A 22,617-nucleotide genomic window follows, 5' to 3' on the forward strand; every position below is an offset into this window, starting at 1 on the left:
TTTTGAGCCATGGTCTTGCTGTGTAGTTTAGGTTGGCCTTGAATTCACTGTGTGACCCAGGCTGGTAATCCTTCTAACTCCTTCCAAGTGCTGAGAATACAGGTGTGTACCACCATGTCTGGCTGTAAGCCCCATAAATCTTAAAATTAGTCCCTTTATTTATCTTTCTTTCTTTGGTGCTATGGATTGAACATGGGACCTTTTTTTTTAAAAGCATGCACACTAAACTAGGCCTTTTTTTTTTTTCGTACCGGGGATTGAACTCTGGTCCTTGCACTCCATCTGTATATTTTTATATGACAACCTAAAAGGAAGGAGGGATGATGAACATGAAAACTAAAATTCTTTACATTACAAATTTTCTATATGCTACTCCTTAGAAACAATAATATAGTGGTGCTTATATTCCCAGCTACTTGGGAGGTTGAAGAAGGATCACCTGAGCAGTTCAAGAGCAGCCGAGGCAACATAGTGAAGCCTCATCTCAAAAACAAGCAAGCAAAAAAATTTGCATATTATCCCAGAAAAACACAGAATACCATTAAAAGCCCAAGAAAGGAGAGTCAGAGTATGCCCACTCAGATATTAAATGTGTCAAGGGCTAATGTAGCTAAAATGTATGGCATTGAAATAGTAATGGACATATAAGTGGACAGAATAGATAGATAATCCAAAGCTTAATTCTGGCATAAATGGGAATTTAATTTAGGACAAAGGCATCATTTGAAATTAATTGGGAAAAAATAGTAAATGATTTTGGTACAACTGGGTAGTCTTTTACACGAAGAGAAAAAGATCGGTCTCTTCTCATTCTTCACTTAAAGTAAATTCAAAGATGAGAGATTTGAATAAAAAAAGGAACAGGCTATAAAAACCCTAGAATAGGAGACAATATGAAAATATTTATTAGGATTTTAAATGTACGTACCTTTCTACTCATGTCCCTCAACTCATAGTGTCCATGCTAGAGAAATACTTGAATAAGCGCCCAAAGAGTCAGGAGAAGGAGACTTGGGGTTTCCTTTTGTTTTGGTACCGGAGATTGAACCCAAGTTCACACCACCCTAAGAAGTAACTTGTGGGAAGGGATTTGGATTCATGTTGTCTGAAAGACTCTCACTTCATTTTTACAGTTTAATTTTTCAGTTAAGTGTATTAGTATATTGTTTCTGTAATTAAAAGATGGTAATTAAAATATATGACAGTAAATATTAAATTTTAAACCCTAAAGAAAACAGGGGCAACCTACTTTCCAGTCCCTCTTCTGTCTAAGACAGAAGCTGTCTTTTCCACAATAAATATTTCCTACTCTTAACCTCTGTTGTTCTTAGAATTCATTCTTTGATTTCAGAGAACACAAGCTCACATTTTGGATATCTAGCAGATTTGGGAGTTACATCTCTTCCACCTATATCATTTTGGAGGTCTTCCACCAAGATTACTGGTCAGAATATTTAATTCAAGGCACTTCCCTCCTCTGTGGCTGCTGGATTTCAAGACAAATCTTCCAGAATGTTTGGAGACCAAAACTAGAAAGGTAACTGGGCTAAGAGGACAGCCAATATTTTGGTTCTGGTCCCTAAAGGTCTACAAGATCCAGGACACAAAGGAACCTTTTGTATAGGATCCTACATCTTTGAGGCTGTCAAACTCCAAGCAGTCATACAAATGGAACCAATGACAAATGTGTTAGACTACTTTTATTGGAATCCACCAGATCGACCTTGTAAGCAGCTCATAACTGCTAAACTATACAGTATGACTTCTATGTTGGATTCTGAAGTCCTCTGGACCTTCTCCTTATCCTCTTTGTGGGCTATATTCATAGCAATCCTGCTGACCTTATAATTTGGCCCATACATTCTTAACTGTTTCTTTAGCTTTGTCTCCCCCACACTTAAAAGCTATGCAGCTACCAAGATGACAATGCCAGTGCCTACGGAAGGCTTTTAGATAGACCCTCTGTAGAGTAACTCTAACTGCTGATTATAGTGATAACCCTCTTCAGCTGGAAGTAGCCAGAGCTGTCTTTGACCTTTGCTCCCTCACAGCAGTTGGGGGTACTTCTTCAGAGGGGGAAATATTGCAGATAGGTAAGTTAATTAGATATCTTGTAGGCAGTTAGACAGGGCTACCTTCAAGGAGCCAACACAGCCAGAAGCCAATATAGAGGACAATAAAGACACATTCACTGTGGCCAGAATTGTAAAAGGAGAGAAAATACTATACCCTTGTTTCCCCTGGGGATAAATATCAGTGATTGATATTCCAAATAGGTTTCAGTCACCTGGTGGGGGGCCAAGGTCTTAACCCAGCCTTTCCAGGAAATATCCCTGACCCCCACCCTTATTGAAAATCTTTGTAGGCTTGCTATGTGACTTGCTCCCCCATTTGACCCCCATTTAATCAATACTACCTGGGTGACTACTTGTAATCTTGTTGGTTGGTCATGGTTTTGCCCCACCTCATGTCCACCTTGTAATTTTCCATTGGGTCTTACAGTTTTGTCCCACTTTGTATCTGCCTCACCACATGGCTTTGCTGTATAAAACATCTTGGAGAAATGAGGTGAGCGGATAATGCACTTTCTGGTCCCCCTTCTGTCTCTCTTAGACATACACTTTCTTCCCTCAATAAATTTTTCCTACTCTTAAAATAAATAAATAAAATAAAACTTGAAGATAATAGAGGTTATTCATTGTTATTACTGTTGTTATTGCATCTTGGGCAGGTACAGAATATATTTTTAGGGGTAGAAAGGACTTAAAGGAAAAGTTGGATTCATGTGACTCCATTTAAACTTTATTTATTTATTTATTTTTATACCAGGGATTGAACTCGGGTCCTTGTGCTTGTGAGGCAGGTGCCGAACTACTGAGCTAAATCCCCAGCCCTCCACTTAAACTTTTGAATGTCAAGAAAGATAAAAAGGAAAAAAGTTACCTTCTGTCAACTGCCCCTGACCTCTTTTCTTCATTTTTGCCCCAATCTGTTTTTGTCACTTATTTACTTTGTATCCTCCTAATAAAAAGTAAGATTAAAAGACTGAACTGAGAGAATACATTTGCAACACAATATATTTTTCAATAGAAAAATAACTAAAACCATGAAGAGACACAGTAATTCATAAAAGGAATCATGAATAATTAATAAACAAGTGATATTTGTCTTCACTATTACCCAAAGAATTTAAGTCAACACAGTTTTGGGAGCTTACAGGTCTTATAACTGACAAAGATTATAAAATTGGAAATTCCAACTACGGGTAAATGAATGTTCTAATTTGATCTTTTGGGAAGACTGGCTATGGATTAAAATGTAGAAAGCAGTGTGCTCTTTGACCCAGCTCAGCTACCAGACTTCCAGAAATATATCCTAAAGATTTCATGAGGGGACATTTGCCTAGAACTCCAGCACCCAGGAGGCTGAGGCAGGAGGATCACCACAAATTTAAGGCCAGACTGGACTACACAGTGGGTTCAAGACCAACCTGGACTACATAACAAGACCCTGTCTCAAAAGAAAACAACACAAATTGCTCTGTGGGAAAAAGTATAATACATGGGTGCTTATTATAAGGTTGTTCATAATAAAAAGATATGAATGAACATTGTTGTAGTCACAGTTTTGGCAAGGGAATACATTAATTACAGGACACATTCTTTATAGGATTTTTTAATGGTAATTACCCAAAAAGTCATATACAAATGAGTGCAACAGATTAACGGCACACTAGGGGCCCAAAGAATGCAGCTGAGGGCCTGGATCCCAGCAATGTCCTATACAAGTCCAGCTAAAGGTGTAGAGTCCAAGGCAGTGTCCTCCATGACTCCAGCCAGGGGCCTAGAGCCCATGGCAATGTCTCATGTTTGTACATATTGAGGATCTGCACTTGGAAGGCCCAATGGCTGGTGGTGGAAGCCAGTAAACCTATGCTGGTGAGATGAAGGATTTGTGCCACCAAACTGAGAGATCCACTTTGGAGCCAGGAGGTGATGCTTACAGTGAAGATCAGAGCTCCCCTGAAGAAAGCAGCAGCCATTCCCAGTGACAGTGAGGCCCCGAGCTCCTCCTCTGATGAGAACAGCCAAGTTTGCATCAGGAAAACCTTTTGCAGCAAGCTTCTCCTAGAAAATCAACAGACCAAGATCTTCCCCTCCAGTTCTCTTTTTATGGCTATTGGGAACAATCTTCAAGTGGGTCCTCCACACCCAATCCAGTTGAGCTGGGCATTATAAGTTGACCATTAGTCAATCCACCACAATCCACCCGTGGTCAACTTGATAACTGAATACATTTCCTTAAACTGTGGTCTCTAGTGGCAGATTTGTGAAAAGTTAACATATCTTGACGTCTTCAGATTTACATTAATATAACAATTATATACACACAATTCTCATTGCACTCATTTCTGTTGTGGCTTCAAATTTTAAAACTCTCTGGGTTTCCTTTTATATACATAATTTAACAATACAAAAATAGTCTTGTCAGGTAAAAGGGAGCCAAAGACCAGGACCAGACCAGAACCATAACAAGCCTTTATTATGGGGAGGATCTGCCAGTCTGTCTCTGAGCAAAGGAGAGAGAGAAACATGGCAGCACAGGGAGCTTCTTTTACAGGAGCTGGGGTGGGACTGAGTGATGTAGTGGCTAGGGATTGGGGTGTTTTTTGGAAAAAAAAAGTCAAATTTTTTTTTAAACATTCTGGATCTGTTGTAATTCCTGGAGGCTACTGAGCAGGTAGATGATAACATAGTGTGTGTGTGTGTGTGTGTGTGTGTTTTGAGACAGGGTCTCACTATGTAGTTGAGACTGACCTGGAACTCAGTATGTAGCCCAGGCTGGTTTCAAACTCACAGCAATCCTCCTGTCTCAGCCTCCCGAGTGCTGGGATTACATGCATGCGCCACCACACCTGGCATGTTAGGGCCATCTTAAGGTAAGTGAAATCTACCCTGGAAGGCTTTCATTTTATGGTAGTTGGGCAAAGGTCTCGTCTTCTGGAGCTGCTTCAAACTGACAAAGGGGCAAAGGGTGGGGCTAAACCTGGATCTGGTGGGGGCAGCGGTAAGTAGGAGCTTCTTCCCTCTGCCACAGTGGCCAGTATTCCGCCATGACGAGTTCTGTGACTGTCTGGTTGGTAAATGCCTTCATGTGTTCCTGCAAGACATTTTGAAAACAGCAAAACAAACAGAGGCCTATCATGATTAAAAGACATATACAAGCCAGTGGACCCAACAAGGGAAGTAGCCAAGGCATAATTTGGGGCAGCCAGAAATAGCTTTGGTCTATTCCTCAAGAATTCCATCTTCTTTTGTTCTTCGATGCACTGCTTAATTCTTTAACCTTTGCTTTAACAATCCCTGACTGGTTAACAAAATAACAGCATTCTTCACCAGGCACCTGGCATGTCCCCTCTTGGGCCACTGTCAGCATATCAAGGGCCCTTCTATTTGTAACATGACTGCTGCTAGAAAATTTATTTGATTTTGTACTACATTTAAGGACTGGCTTATTTTATCCATGTCTTCTGCAATCTGTATGGTCAGGGCCTGATGCAAATGTGTGGATGTATAAATACCCACTATCCCTGTTGCCATTCCAGTGAGGATCCCCACTCCCATTAGGAAGGGGCTCCCATTAGTGAACAAAGACCAGAATAAATTTTTCTGAGTAGCTGCTTCTTTATTTACCAACAGGAGTCTATCCAAACCTAAAAGTTTATATTTAATTATCTTAATTTTTAATTTAACCCATAACACCAGGTTGTAGAAATTAATAATTTATTTGTATTTTTGTCTTCATTTTGATAAAAAGTATAATTGGACAAACATTTTCAAATTATTGGACAGACACAGACAAACACATAAGACAATTTATGAAACTAGAGTGCCCTCAAATATATTTGGCCATTGAATTATAACATCTTTTTTTAAGACTAGTCAAGACTTTTGCAGATCAATTAACAGAGATCTCTTGCAATTAGAATCAGAAGGAGTAAAAGCACTTTATAGCAGTAGCATAATCTAATGTTATGGTTATTGTCAGAAGTCTGTAAGAAGAAAGTAGAAAGATCAAATTAATCCTATAATTATAATTTAAGAATTTGCAATGTAAGAGAAATGTTTCAAATACATTGATTAAACATCTAGAAGCCAAACTCCAATCAAACATTATTTTATTTATTTATTTATTTATTTTGTGGTACTGGGGATCAAACTCAGTCCTTGTGCTTGCAAGGCAGGCTTTGGAACCACTGAGCCTAATCCCCAGCCCTCAAACATTATTTTCAATTGAAGATGAAAGATACTTTTGTCAATTAGCCAGAATTTATAATTTGTTTTTTGGGAATTTTTTTTTTTTAAGATTTTCCTGCCTGGCAGGACATAGAAGCTGATTTTATTATGATATTATTATTATTAAGCAATCTATAGCCAGCACTGCGCTGTAACCTAGTATTTGGTCTTTGATCTCCAATCTTAAGCATTACATTTTCTTTGAATTGTTTTAAAACCTTATATTTTATTTTCCGATATTTATGCAGAAAACAATAGGGCACAATGGAATTTCTTGGTAATTGTTGATATGTAAATAGGCAGGGCCAGGAAAGGATTTCACTTTTTTTTTTTTTTCCAGAGTCTTGCTTTCCTCTCTCTTCCAAGGAAGTTGGGGAGGGAAGAGCCAGCAGCGGAGTGGTTGTTAACTCACTCTCCTATTTGGGAGGGGCTGGAGGAGCAGGGAGAGTGTGGGTGTGTGGTGCAGAGACACAAGATGGCGGAGGTGAGTGCATGAGGAGATGGAAGAGCTGGCCAGGTTATAGGGTGGGGGAGGTGTGAGTGGTGAGTGATCAACTGGATTGAAGGTGGGAGTCAGGAGGGGGAGGGGTAGAGGCCAGAGTTTGGGCTAGAAGTACCTGAGAGGGCAAACAGGTTTTTGACAGAGGGAGAGGTGAGAAAGAAGGCTTTGTAGGTAGGGGATTTCTGACCATTTGCCATTGCATTAACAAAAATTGCATAAGTTGTGCAGTATGTTAAAATTGAAAGTGCCATTTTTGGGCCATTGAGCTTTATTATCGAATTTGTGCTGAGGTCAAACTTGGCTGCAATAAAAGATGAGTCATTTTGGCTAAAAGTCAGGTCCCAACAGTCCAAGGGGGCAGTTTTATGCCAGGAGGCAGCCCAGAGGCATTGAGGGAGGGGGTATGGATTGCTGGGCACCCATGTTAGGGTGAGTGAGGAGGAGCTAAACTCCCTAGGAGGAGGGCAAAAGAGAGGAACATCTTGTCTCTTTTGATACTACCTGAGCCAGTCCCTACAAGGGGAGAACAAGAGGAGCTGAGCATAGTCCTGGTTCCAGTGGCCCAAGATGGTCTCTCTGACCAAGTGCTTGGATCTCCAAGTAGTCCCCAGAGGAAGAAAACAAGAACAAGACAAAGGATCCAAGTAGCAGGAAGCTAATTACCTACTCCCCCTGAAATCAGTGACTGGTATGGATGTGAGTCGTCAGCAATGGCAAAGGTACAAAGCCCTGAGGAGGTCCTGGCTCGGCAGATGTGGTCTCGAGGAGGCAGGCAAAAGGCCAATTGACCCCAGGCTTCTGGGGATCATTGCTTAATCAACCACCTTCCTCCTGGGTTTTGGCACCAGATATGTCAGGTTAAAAAGAGTCAAAGACCAGGACCAGGCCAGAACCATAACAAGACTTTATTATGGAGAGGATCTGCCAGGCTGTCTCCAAAGAAAGGAGAGAAAGCAACATGGCAAAACAGGGCTTCTTTTATAGAATTGAGTGGAGTTTATAGGAGCTGGAGTGGAATTGAGTGATGTAGTGGCTAGGGATTCGGGTAGCTTGTGACATCACTAGGAGGGGCTTGTGTCATCACTAGTTAGGGCCATCTTAAGGCGAGGGAAATCTAACAAGTTTTACATATGTAATCAACGTACACTATATTAAAATTATAATAGGAGAGAGCTATTAAAATCACAATCCTGTGATTGTGGGCAACCCACTTTCTTGTCTCCCTTCTGTCTCCCTTAGATAGAAGTTTTCTTTCCCTCAATAAATTTTTCCTAAGCTTAATCTCCATTGTCCCTAGAACAACAAACTTGCTTTTCAGATATCTAGTAGGTTTGGGAGTTACATCTCTTCCCCCTATATCATTTTGAAGGTCTTCCACTGAGATTACTGATCAGAGGTAAATGTTTTCTTTCATAGGTTCTAACTTTGGTCTTTTTGCTTAATAGACTGTAACTTTTTTCATAGGCTCTCATTTGTTTCATAGATTTAGGCTTTTGTTTACACATTTACTGAAGGCCAGAATTGTAAAAGGAGAGAAACTAATATATCCTTGTGCTTCCCCTGTGAATAAAGAGCAGTGATTGATATTCTAAATAGGTTTCAATCACCTGGGTGGGGGGCCAAGGTCTTAACCCAGCCTTTCCAGGAAATATCCCTGGCCCTCACCCTTACTAAAAATCCTTGTAGGCTTGATAAGTGACTTGCTTCCCCATTTGATAAATATTACCTGGGTGACTGTACTTATAATCTTAGTGGTTGGTCATGGTTTTGCCCCACTTCGTGCCCACCTTGTAATTTTCCATTGGGTCTTACAGTTTTGTCCCACTTTGTACCCAACTCACCACATGGCTTTGCTGTATAAAACATCTTATGAGGTGACCGGGCAACCCAATTTGGCAAACAGGCAATGCAGAGCAGAAACGACATGGTATGCAGAAGGCAGTAAAGGCAACAAGGGGGAATACCAGCATCTTTGTGCTCCTTTTATCTTTATTAGATTTCTCTTACTTTAAGAGGGCCATTACTCCCCTTCCCACAATGCCCTGCTTCTCACCTAAAAAGATGGCTTCTCCCATCTACCAAAGGAGAGGATTCTTCCCATGATGCCTCTTCTCCTGCCAAAAAAGTAACCAGATACTTGCTACCTCGAGTAACCAGTGATGTCACATGACACTCCTAGTGATGTCACAGGCTCCTCCAATGCCTTAATACTACCTCATTGAACTACACCCCAGCTCCTATAAGCCCCACCCCAGTCCTATAAAAGAAACTTTCTGTTCTGCCATATTGCTCTCTCTCCTTTGATCAGAGACAGCACAGCAGATTGTCCCTAGAATAAAGGATTATAGTGGCTCTGGTCTGGTCTTGGTTTTCGGCTTTTTAACCTGACCTCTTATTCAGATTACTGGGATTAGGGCAGTGCCAAACTAATCACTCATATGTAGTGATTTAGTAATAACATGCCCTTAACCACAGCATCACATATTCCAGATTCAACTCCTTAAAAAAGAAAGTCCTACCTCATTGGCATGAGGCTTTGGGGGGACATCTAAACCCAAACCATAACAAACATCAACAGGAAATTATATAAATTTTAATGTGATAACTTGCTATTCATTGAAACATTTTACACCATAAAAATTATGCAAATATATATATGCAAAGTACATATATATATCATATAGCAAATGGCAAAGTCATGAAAATAATAGATTAAAAACATTATAACATGGTCTATTTCTTTTTTTCTTCCTTCCTTTTATTTTTTAGTTCTAGGAATCAAACCCAGGGCCTTGCACATGCTAAGTGTTCTACCACTGAGCTACATCCCCTTGTGTGCGTGCATGTGTGTGCACACGCAGAACATGGATGCACATATACACATACTCTCACAGGAGCCATCCAAGACCACTTAAATAATGTTTCTCTGTCTTTTTAACAAGTGCCACAGACAACTCACTGTCTTTTGTTCAAGTAATAAAGTAGGGGTAACTTTCCCCTTCATGTTAACTTTTTCATATCCTACAGTGCCTGGCATGTAGTACTCTCTCAATGATAGCTGGTGTTCACTCATGTTGTATCCAACTTCCTGTTATTAGAAACAATGTTAATATTGCAGATAGGTTAGTTAATTAGATACCTCCTAGGCAGTTAGACATGGCCCTCCAGGACCCAACACAGCAAGGAGCCAACATGGAGGACACATTCACTGTGGCCAGAATTTTAAAAGGAGAAACTACTATACCCTTGTGCTTCCCCTGGAGATAAATAGCAGTGATTGATATTCCAAATAGGTTTCAGTCACCTGAGTGGGGGACCAAGGTCTTAACACAACCTTTCAGGAAATATCCCTGACCCCCACCCTTACTGAAAATCTTTGTAAGTGACTTGCTGCCCCATTTGACCCCCATTTAATCAATACTACCTGGGTGACTGTACTTGTAATCTTACTGGTTGGTCATAGTTTTGCCCCACCTCATGCCCGCCTTGTAATTTTCCATTGGGTCTTACAGTTTTGTCCCACCTTGTACCCTCCTCACCACATGGCTTTGCTGTATAAAACATCTTTGCAGGCCAGGGATTTAGCTCTGTGGTCCCAACTCCTGCCTCACAAGTGCAAGGTCCTGAGTTTGATCCCTGGTACTAAATAAATAAGTAAAATAGATTTTAAAAAAATCTTTGAAAAGATTTTTCAATGTGGGATGAGTGGGCAACCCACTTTCCAGACCCCCTTCTGTTGCTCTTAGTCAGAAGTTTTCTTTCCCTCAATACATTTTCCTACTCTTAACCTCCATTGTTCCTAGAATTTATTCTTTGATTTTAGAGAACACAAACTCTTGTTTCGGATATCTAGCAGGTTTGGGAGTTACATCTCTTCTCCCTTTATCATTATGATAAGCATCCATGTGTCAGGTCTTCTCTCATTTATCTCCTTAGAGCACTTAATAAATGAATTAAAAAATGTGGTAGTTTCCATGTTTGTCATTGTTAGCCAATAAGTGTAGAGCCAAATGTATATCTTTAGGACACAACTATCATAGCTCCTCCTAAATGATTTATTTATTTATTTATTTTGCAGAGATTCTTGCTTTATGCTGGGCTTAGGGTTTGATTTGTTTTTCCATCTCAATTTTTGAAATTTTTATTCTGGTACTTTTGTAGTGTACTTATTTTATTTCTTATTCTATTTTGGAATGTTTATACATGGTAGAAAGCAGAGATAAAACTGTTTTCCCAAATTAATAGCAAGTTGTGCCAAAATTGAACAGTCTTTCTTTCTTTCCACCCATCAAATACCATTTTACTATTTATGAAATTCTCACACACATACTTGGATCTGCTCCAAGGTTCACTCTGATCAGTTGGTCTTCTCTACTGCTGTGGCAAATTATACCTTTAATAAGTAGTAAGCTAGCAAAGCATTTGAAGTATCCTTTTTTTTTTTTTTTTTTGGCTAAAAATTTCTTTTTTTTCCTGGTACCAGGGATTGAGCTCAGGACCTTGAGCTTGTGAGGCAGGCACCAGAAACACTGAGCTAAATACCTGGCCCCTTGTCTTTATTTTCTTAAACATAGTACAGAAGAAATTTAGAACCAAGCCTGTAAAATTCTATAAAGTCTGTTTAGGGACTGAATCACTTTTACAGATCAAGCTGGAGAGATTTGGTAATTTTTTCCAGTTTGAGTCATTCCACTCAGGACTCTCCTCATTTATTGAGGTCTCCTTTTATGTTCTCTAATGGAGATTTAGCTTCCTTCATTTATATGTTCCCCATGTTTTTCACTTGGTTGACCTGGAAGTATATTTTTATTGCTGTTATAAATTTATTACTATTAGTTCTTTTTCTTCATATAGTTATAGGAGAACCACAGATTTAACCAGATTGATCTTATATCTTATTGAAATTTTACTTCATTAGCTTTAATTGTTTTCCAGTTGAATCTGTTGGATTTTCTTTTCTTTTTTTTCAGTACTGGGAGTTGAGCTCAGGACCTTGTGCTTGCCAGGCAGGCATGGCACCACTGAGCTACGTCCCTGGCCCTGGATTTTCTAGCTAGGAAGTCATATTGTCTGCAGAAATTTAATACCTTCCTCTCTGATATTTACACATAACAATATCTTTTCTTTATTTTTTTTTTGAAGTTACTTTATTTTAGGAAACAGTATGTTGTTCCAATATACACATACATTGTATAATGAACAAATCAGTGTAATTAGCATTTCCATCACCTCATACATTTACCGTTTTGTGTGTGTGTGTGTGTGTGTGTGTGTGTGTGTGGTGAGATCATTAAAAAATCTCTTTTCTATTTTAAAATATATAATATAATTTTATTAACTTTAGTCATGCTAAAATGTAATAGAACACCAGAACTCCTTATCTTCTTATAAATTTGTACTTATTCACCAACCTTTCTTTGCCTTTTTTCCCTTGTCCTCCTCAGGTGCAGGTAACCATCATTCTACTCTTTTTTTTTTTTGTAGCAGGGATCACACTCGAGACCTTGCGCTTACAAGGCAGGTGGCAGCACCACTGAGCTAAATCCCCAGCTCTCTACTCTATTTCTATGAAATGAATTTTTTTTTCTCATTGAGTTTGTTGGTACATTTTAGGTGTACAGTACAGTTACATTCATCATTGGGATCTTGAACCTTTTCATGACAGGTCTTGGTTCTCATTTTCCCCTTACCCCTTTTATCTTTTCTTGTCTTATTGCATTGAATAAGATCTTTGGTACAATGTTCAGTTGCAGCAATGATAACAAAGTTGCAAGGGATAAGGCAAACATCCTTGTCCCAAACTCATGGGTATGCTTCTCATTTTTCACCAACTGCTTTTTTATGTTTTTAAAATTTGAATATTCTGCTTCATGTACATGGCTATTTAGTAAATCATCTGTAATCATGTTCTAGAAGTTGATTAAACTTAAATCAAGATGCTTACTCCAGTTACTCATCTTACATGGAGCACCAGCTGAACACGTCAGACCATGTGGTGGTGGTGTATGCAATTTGGCAAAGGTAGGAAGTGTAGATGAATTCTCACCCATATTCCTTTCTTCCCTGTGACATTAAAGACAGTGTGGTGTCCTGAACAAGACTAGGAATCAGAGGCATGAATGTATTGTCTACTCTTTGCTAGCTATTAATCTAAGCAGTTATTCCATCTATCTGAATTTCAGTTTTCTCAATGTATTATTAGCCAGCTTCATGGTTGCTGGGATATAATACCTGACACCTGCAATTTAAAGGGGAAGAGGTTTAATTTAGCTCACAGGTTCAGGGGACTCCGTCAATGGTCCGCTGGTTTCAAGATCAGAGCATGATGGCAGAAGAATGTGGTGGAGCTAAGCTGCTCAGTTCACTGCAGCCAGGAAGCAAAGCACAGGACAGGAAGGGGCCGGGGACCAGGCACAGAACCCATGGTCACGCCTCCACGACTCACCCAGACACATTCAGATGTGTGTTCCAACAATCCTCTGGGAGGCTCCCATGCCAATCAAGTTGACTCAACCTTAACCATCACAAACAGGGCTATGGTGGGAGATTGAGGCAGGAAGATCACAAGTGCAAGCCCAGTCTGGACAACTTAAAGACTCAAGGAGATCCTGTCTCAGAACAAAACCTGAGTTGGGAATGTAGCTCAGTGCATGACCCCTCAGGCCCTGGGATCAGGTCATGTTCATCTATCTGATGGAAACAAGCCTCTTGAATTTCTTATGTCAATCAAATGCCTGTGATAGGAATGACAATAGGACTATTGTTGGAGTGACAACTATACTATGGTAGTCAGTACTGTTAATAAATATGGAAAGGGCTGGGGATTTAGCTCAGTGGTGCTGCTGCCTGCCTTGAAAGCGCAAGGTCCAGAGTTCAACCCCCAGTACCAAAAAAGTAATCAATCAATAAATAAATATAGACAGAGACATGCTCCAGAATGGGGCCCTGAGATGCTCTGATCAGCTCTGCTGCCTGGTGAGGCAGGGGAGCAGGGAGGGTTTGCAAAGGCCTGGGCCTCCCCTGAGCTCTCTCGTGACCTGGGTAGTGTGTGTTTACTGCACGCTGCCAGGCCTGGGTTCCAGGGGGACCCACGTGGCTCTCTCTGGAATGCCAGCCAGGGGACTTGCTTCGGCTGCTGGTGCCAAAGTATCTGTGCCAGCTTTGCCCAGTGAAGCAGCATTCCTGAGCCTAGGCCTTTGGGCCAGTACCACAGACCCCTGCTGAGACTCTTCATTCCGGGCAACCTCTCCCTGGGCTTGTTGAGGCTGGCAGAGAAGGACCGCTGAGCCCTGTCTCTACAGCTCACCTACCTGGTGACCCAGGGTGAAGAGAGGTGTGTCTGGAGGCACCTAGACTGTTAGAATGCCTGCACACCTGTGTGCCCTGTTGCCTGAACTGACATCCATACTAACAGGGAGTGGTGGAAGTGACCTGAGATTTGCAGTGAACCCAGGTTCTTCTGCTTGCTCACTGTGGGAGCGTGGGACTTTGTTTCCCTCCCATCTGTCAATAGGAATTCATGGATTCCTTAGCATTTACCGGAGACTGGTTCCAGACCCTTAAAGAATATCAAACTCTGTTGGATGCCCAAGTCCCTTATATAAATGTATGCATATCCTACATGACTTAAATCATCTCTATATTATTTATAATATCTAATGCAGTATACATCCTATATAAATAATTATTTTAATTATATTACTTATACAGTAGACATAAAAAATTTTGTACATGTTCAGTACAGAGATTATATTTATTTATTTATATTTCTGGGAATCAAACACAAGATAAGACCTCCTGCTACAGCCTCAGCTCTTTTAAAACAGTGTTTTGAGGCAGAGTTTCACTAATTTGCCCAGGCTGGCCTCAGGCTTGCAATCCTCCTGCCTCAGTCTCTCATGTAGCTACAGGCATGCACCACCATGCCCAGCAAGAGACACAAATTTATTTTCAATCCATGGTTAGTTAAATACTCAGATGTGGAACCCACAGACACAAAGGGCTGACCGTAATAACACCACCACTGCTAAAGAGGCTGTCGTATCAGGTGAAATCATGTGTATGGCTGTGCTTTGTAGGCTGTGAAGCATAGAATAAGAACAAGGTATTCCTGAGTCTGTCCCTTTGGTGCATGACTACAGATGTGATACTGCACATTCGTGTCTGCCCTAGAACGGTGTGTCAAAGGTAGAAAACCAAGGAAGAAAAGATGAGAAGACCGGGAAGATGGTCATAGGGAATTTACCATGAGAGCCTGGGACCTTTCCCACTTTCCTCATTCATCTTCTTATCCACTGTTGCTACAGATATCTCCATGCTGCAGAATAAAAAAGGACAGCGCTGCCTGGAGCTTCTCTGATGCCTACTGCAGTGTTGCTAAGCAACTTGGCCTCTTCCAGAAAGAGAAACCCAACACTCAGGGCCTGGCCCTTCAGCCTTCTTTAGCAACTTCTCCCTCTGGCCTCAAGGAAGGAGATTTTCTGACCCATGGAAGGAGAACTGAGGCACAGAATTGGAGGATTAAACTGGTGGGTAATGCTAGGCACCTGCAGGGAAGGTTTCTGCTTCTGGGCTGATTAATCCTGGGGAGATGATAGTCATGAAGAAGCTCTCTAGCTGGACTCTTTAGGCACAAGCTCTGTCCCCACAGCAATCCATCAAGGTGGGTCTACTCAGGGTCTTTACAGTGAGGCCACTGAGGCTTCGAGACAGTAAGTAGCCTTCTCAGTCCCACAGAAAATGAGCTGAGGTGGCATTTGAAGCCACGTCCCTCCGGCTTCTATGTCTTCCATGTTGGTAGAGATAAATACAAATGGAAGAGTGACAGTGGGCCACAAGATTTCTAAACTGCGTTTCTCACTTTGTTACCTGTCAGGAACCCTCGGTGAGCTCTGGAATTGGGAAGGTGTTGTGGGCTTGGGTCCTTTCCCTCTCCTTCTCCCTGTCCCTCTCCACCTACCACTTCCTGGGCCTCTCAGAATCTGAAAATTCCTCCATGAATGGTGATCAGAGAAATTAGGGTTAGAGAAAGGAGTAAATCTACTAGCATGTGAATTGCATCTCTGCCACTCTGCAACTCTCTGATCCCAAGCAAGTTATTTAATACTTTGTGCCTGGGTTTTCCTGATCTACGAAAGGGAAGAAATAACAATGTCACCAATTGCTGTAAAGATCAAATGCAATTTGGGTACTAGTTATGGTGATATTAGTTACTGTAAAGCCTCTCACAAATATTGTGTGATAGCCCACACAGCAATCGTGGGAAGCATTACTTTTATCTGCATCCTGGAGGAGAAAATTAAGTCTTGGGACATTGTAGACATCTTCCCAAAGTCACATAGCTCCTGCCTAACTGAAATTCTAAATTCAGTGATTCTCTGCTTACCCCTGAAAGAAAAGAAAGACGCTCTGAGTACGGGAATCCAACCTATGTGATGTGGTTGTGACTCAAAACCCAGTCAAGAGGCTGGTCTTGGAGAAGTTCACTATTTGGCCCAGACTGAGGCCTGGACTGGCAGGGAAAAGGAAGTGTAGTCACTCAGCTTCCTTCCAGGGACATCTAGTTGGGATCAGAAAAGACAGGTGCTTGCTTTGGGTGGGTTTTGCTTGGCTAATAATAGAATATACTGATAGATGTATTAAGGTACTTACATAATCATTTCATCTATATTGCGGCCCTGTGAGGTAGATTCTATTTCCATCATATCCATTTTACAGATGAGTCATTGAGGCAGAGACAGAAAGTGACTTGTTTGAGGTCACATGGTTTGGAAATGACAGAGTTCACACTCAAGGTCAAGAAGTCCAGCTCTGAGCCCTTGCTCCTGACGGCCATGCTATGTTGTTTTTTTGATCACAAGAAAGTCATGTGAGAAGGAAATAGCAAACAGGATGCAGAAAGAGAGAATTCTCAAAAGTAGAAGTTATAGTCAATGGGACATTGAACAACTTGCCTCTAGATGAGAGATGCACCAGCCAAGGACAAAGGAGGGTCATGGAGAGATCCTGCTGGCCAGGCCAAGGCAGGGCACACCACCCAGGTCAAGACACAGTACGCCATCTCTGAGCACAGTACGCCAAGTGTGGAGGACCACAGGTAGGAAAGTGGAGGCTGGCAGAACACAATTTGTTCCTTATCAGGTAGGGTCCCAACAAGACACTTTTAAGACAACTTGTCAACTTGTCCTTTATAGCCAGTAGTCTGCTGTGAATGGACAATTAGGCCAGGCACAGAGTGGGCACTGCAGAATGGGCCAGCAGAGGGCTGTTTATGAGGAAGCTATTCAGAAGGCCCAGCCAAAGAATTGGTGGGAAGGTGAGGACTTGAGTTCTAGGGTCACGGGCCAGGCCACTTGACCCCTCCAAGCCTCAGTTTCCTTATCTGAAGACAGGGGTAGCACCTGCAGCTGGCCAGGTTGTGGCCAAGTTGAAGGAGACACCACCTGTAAGACATTAGCATAGACAAAGCCTGGTGCAGGGTAGGGTTCAATGTATAGTAAGACCTATTTTTAGGAACAGCAGGTCCACCTCATATGAATTGTGATAAGCTCAAGGAATAAGCTAAAGTGGGTTTGGATGCTTTTTGAAGACATACTGAAGGAAAGATGAAGGCCAGAAGAGCAGGAGGCTCTGAGAAGAGTACAGTAGATCCTCAAGTTAAGACCAGCCTGTCATATGAACAACTTATGACTGAAATGTTTTAATTTTCCCTCAGAGTCTTGAGTTACAACCCAAATGCCAGCCACTTGCGCTTCCAGATGGTCTCTGATGGAATTGTCTTGGTGCAGGAGACCACTGGGTGACCTGTGTGTGTATTCACAGAATTGTTCGGAAGGCCTAACAGCAAGAGATCAAAGGTGATCTGCCAGACTTGCACTTGTCGTGTCCCAGGCTCTTCCTGCTCCTTGTAGATAAGGAAAGAATGTCTCCCTGAGTGTATTTATTCAGAGGTATGCTTGCCATAGTTTGGCTCCAGAAACAAAATTCACTATTGCCATGTATATAACCTCTGTAGTGTTTTAACTTCTATAATGATTAACGTAGCCTGTGACTAGTGACATGTGGCAGCTCGCTACGTAGGGTATAAAAGGAGGAACAAATAAAGATCTGGGTCTTTGCTCCTCGAAGCTGTGACCCCCTGTGCCTTACTATTTTGTGTCTCTCATTTCTTAATAAGTCCCTGTCCCTCAGAGCCCCGACAGCTGGAGCCTGAACTTGGGGCTCAAAGGACAAGGAACCTGATTGAAAGAGGATCAGACTTGGCTGTGAGACCAATCAGAGAGGGACTTACCCTATCGTGAGTAATAGGGGATTTTGATTATTATAACAGGGTTATGGGGCAACTTCACAGTAAAAATACTGCTTTTGTTATGTTATTGCATCATTTATTGAAAGAAAATGGAGTGTGGGTCACTCGATCTCGAATTGCAGATTGTTTAGATGTTTACATAAAATATAACTCTTGGTTCTCTGACTCTGGGTCTCTTGATGTAAATGTTTGGGTGAGAGTAAAACAAAAATATTCAAAAAGTTCTTCGTCAGGGTGATTTCTGACCAATATAGTTCCAACAGTCTTGGAGCTGCCGCAAGAAAGTGAGGCTAAAACAAAACAGGACATTCTTCTTCGAATGAATATGAATTAGATCGCGACGCTTTAAAAAGAGCTAAGGCTGAAGGACGGAAGTTTTTCCCGGGTCAGGGAAAAAAAAATGGATAAGAAAGAACTCCCTCCTGCTCCTCCCCCTCCCATTCCTTCTGCAAGTCCCTCCACGCCTGAAGCGCCTCTTATGGGATTGGAGGAGGGAAACAGGGCTTGGTCGTTACTTTCAGTAGTTTTACAACAGCAATGTCCTATGCCTTTGTCAAGATTGGAGAAAGTGCTCCAAAAGTGTGATGACCCTGAGAGTCGGTTGGCTTTTCCTATTTTATATAATAACAACCGTTGTTATATAATAACAACCTATTTTATATAATAACAACTTGTTAAAGAGTTTTTAAAAGGCTACCTCAATGTGTGGGCCGACAGAGCCTTATACATTGTAACTACTAAGGGTCTGGCTCCTCCACGCACCGGATCCCACATGACCGGAACATGGTGTCTCGCGCGTGTCTCGGGCCGAATGATTATTTACAGTTTCAAATGTGGCTGGTTGAAGGGGCTCCTATTCAGGCTCGGATGAGTGCCGCGGCAGGCGCACTGGTAGCCGTCATTTATTTTGTCGTGCTAACAGGCACAGGTTGTTGCCAGGATTTAAATATGCAGATGCAGACACCGCAAGCAGCCATTCCACAGATTAGAGAGGCGATCTTAAAAGCATGGGAAAAATTAACGCCATCAGGTGAAGTTGGTCATAGTTATGTAAAAATATTTCAGGGACCTTCTGAACCTTACCCAGATTTCATTGCAAAATTACAAGTCTATACATAGACAAGTAAGCCATCCAGCCGCTGCTGAGGCTTTGGGGTGACAACTTGCTTTTGAAAATGCAAATGCAGATTGTCAGGATGCAATTCGCCCACAGAGGGATGCAGGAAATGTTTTTGATTACATGAAGTTGTAGGGCAGGGGATTTAGCTCAGTGGTGCCCCCACCTAGCTTGAAAGTGCAAGGACCTGAGTTTGTTCGGTACCAAAGAGGGGGGGGGGGAAGAAAGAAAGAAAACAAGTAAAGCCGACATGAAGCTATGTTGTGGTACTAGTAACACGTTCTCACAAAGCTCACACGTTGGCTAAAGTTATGGCTGCTACACAGGTGAAAGTAAATGGGGCATTTTTGTTTTGTTTTGTTTAACTGGGGTTTGAAATCAGGTCCTTGCACTTGCAAGGCAGGCCACCAAACCACTGAGCTAAAGCCTCAGCCCCTGGGGCAGGTTTTCTGTTTTCCTCCTAAACAATTTATTTAAACGGGTAGGGATTTAGCTCACCAGTTCCGTGGGCTGCCTTGCAAGCTCAAGGACCCGAGTACTGAAAAAAAAAAAAAAAAAAAAAAAAAAATTAAAATCATGCATACCATTTGGGTGAAAATTAACACCAAATTGCAAAATGCTTTACATTTGCAATGTGGAAATAGTTTTGTTCCTGAGCTCTGGTCCCGAGGATGACAAATAAATACAATGAGTTTTTTATTTGAACAGACCAGGCAGTGGAGTACACTTGATTGAAGTTGTATTTAACTGATGGGAGAAAATGCTACTTTAGAATTAATGGAACAACTTCAGGATATGTTTTGATATGCAGGCGTTTAAAGTTAGATTTAAAGGGCTAGGGATGTTATCTCAGTGGTAGAATGCTTGCCTACCGTGTACAAGGCCCTGGATTCCATCCTCAGGACTGAAAAAAAAAAATCATACATATACACACACACATGAAGCTCTATTCAGCACTCACTCTCAACTCCAGGGATGGAGATGGGGGAACACAACCTTCAGACTTCATTTGACATGTCTGGTTAATAATAAGGTTCTGCCCATAGCAAGGTATAGATGCAAAACTTTCCTACTTAGGTTATAATATGACATCTACATAAAAGGAGTAAGTTAATACCTCAGCCAGGTAGGGCAGAAAATCATATGCTGCACGTGCAGCTTTTAGTGTTGCTCAGGCTATAGTGTTATTTTTCAAGTTTTAGTTTTTCTTTCTTTCTTTTTTTTTTTGAGACAGGGTCTCACTATGCAGTTGAGACTGACCTGGTACTCACTATGTAGCCCAGGCTGGTCTCAAACTCACAGCAATCCTCCTGCCTCAGCCTCCTGAGTGCTGGGATTACAGGCATGCACCACCACACCCGGCTAGTTTTTCTTTCATACTATGCATTTATTTCCCTTTGATGTACTGATGGGTATGTTCCTTAACTAAGCTATTTTAAGTGTAAACTTTATTCTTAGTTCTTTATCCTCAGTTTCATTCTGCTACATGAAATGCAACTCAGGTACACATTACTTCAGTTTGAATGATTACTGATGAATGAGGCTTCACTACTGGTCCAGAGCATTGAAAAAGGCTTTTTATGCATAAGTATGAGAAATGTTTTATTTTGCAAAGCTTTCACTTTCAAAGTGCTCCCTTGAAAGGAATGTCAACAGAAAATTAGGGAAGTTTCACAATTTCTCATTAGACTATGTGGGGAAGATGAGTGGAAATGGCTTTTAATTTGTTACATTACTGGAAATCTTTGTGGTAACATGGAAAAGCATAACCTCTAACTCCAAAGACGCCTCAGCTTTCTCTGATACCACTGGTGTAAAGTTAGAGATTAATGTTACTTTCCAAGGCTAATTTGATTTTATGGAAATGTAGTGAATTTGATTTTATGGAAATGTAATGGAGCACCTACCTACTCGACCCCTCATTATAGTACAGCTCACTGCTCCCTCCCAAGCAATCCAGTTATCTTGTCTCTTCTGTGGTGCATGTATGTGGGAGAGGCTGTTTGTCCTCTCGGTTAGCATGCTTGCGAGGCAGCCTGGAGAAGTCCTGCCTACTTTTGGTCACTTGGTTGGCTTTATAAGGCATTGCAGAAAGCAGTCAGGCAACCACAGTTCTGCCAGACGCATTTCTTCTTGGAAGACATTCTGAAGAGTCATCTTCTTGAGGGGCTCTGCTTTGCTTATGTGATTAATTTTTTTTGTTTTTTGGTTTTTTGTTTGTTTGTTTGTTTGTTTTTTGAGACAGGGTCTCACTATATAGTTGAGACTGACCTGGAACTCACTCACTGTGTAGCCCAGGCTGGTCTTGAACTCACAGTGATCCTCCTGCCTCAGCATCCTGAGTGCTGGTATTACAGGCATGCGCCACCATGCCTGGCTGTGATGTATTCTTTTTGAAGTAACAGTAGGACAGAGAATTCCAACCAGAAATTGCACTGTGGTCTCCGGCCTTCACACTGTCTTCTAGCTGGCAGGCTTTATGATTGAGGTTATCTTAAAACAAAAAAGGGAGGGAAGCTGTCTTATGCGTTGGGTAGGAGATGAATTTGATTTGGTAGAACCTGTGGCTGAGGAAAGTGGAAAGGGCCTGGCTGGAGAAGACGTATGTCACCACTGGCCACCAAGTCAAGTTGTGGAACCCCAAGGTGACAGCCATGGGAATGTAGATCATCAGCTCTGCTAAGTAACTAGGGGAAGAAACAAATTCAAACCAGTTTCCAAAGGGGATCCTGTGGTTGCAGTGAGTGACCACTCCTGCTTTTCTCCCCCCCCCAGCTTGCCAAGAACGACGTGGCACTTGTACTGGTGGGCAGATGACCAGATAAACATCATCATCCCAAGAATGTGGAACCGCGGTGCTTGCATGAATGGATTTTCCCGTTACATACACATTCCTGCCATCCATTGGCACTTGGCTCAGCAGTCAGGCCCACAAGACATAACAGAGGAGGCCAAAACAATACTGCACGACATGCATCACAGCACTGGAGAAGACACTGAGAAGTCCAAGAGTCTCGAAGCTGTGAAGCCACAGGAATAGGAGTTCCAAGAAGACAGCCAGAGCCAGCTAACCCCCTGGGCACTGTGCCGCCCCAAGAATTCTAAGCAGACCATGAAGCCAGTTTGGCAGAGGCGCTCCCAGGAACACAGACTGAGTAAGGAACCAAAGTAGGAAGCCATTCCACAGCACAGAGATGACACAGAAGTAAGAAAAATACCTCTTGGGGACATCAAAGGCACCGTAGGAGGCCGGGCACGCCGGCCCCGCCAGTTTGGTCCTCCCTTGGTGATCGGCAAGCAGTCCCGGAGCAGGCGGGGCGGCAAGAGCTGCAGCAGCAGCAGGGCAGCAGGAAGGCAGCAGCCAGCCCCAGCCACGCCGCGTGCAGCGAGCTCA

At 42.0% G+C, this 22,617-nt stretch overlaps 1 pseudogene; it reads right to left on the reverse strand.

Annotated features, from left to right (window-relative positions):
- Positions 1-21,557: 21,557 nt before the first annotated feature.
- The window catches only part of LOC104853799, a 1,621-nt pseudogene continuing 561 nt past the window's right edge, over positions 21,558-22,617 (reverse strand).

The sequence above is a fragment of the Fukomys damarensis genome, unplaced genomic scaffold, assembly GCF_012274545.1.
Source record: "Fukomys damarensis isolate Sample0158 unplaced genomic scaffold, DMR_v1.0_HiC HiC_scaffold_16, whole genome shotgun sequence".
Classification (NCBI taxonomy): Eukaryota; Metazoa; Chordata; class Mammalia; order Rodentia; family Bathyergidae; genus Fukomys; species Fukomys damarensis.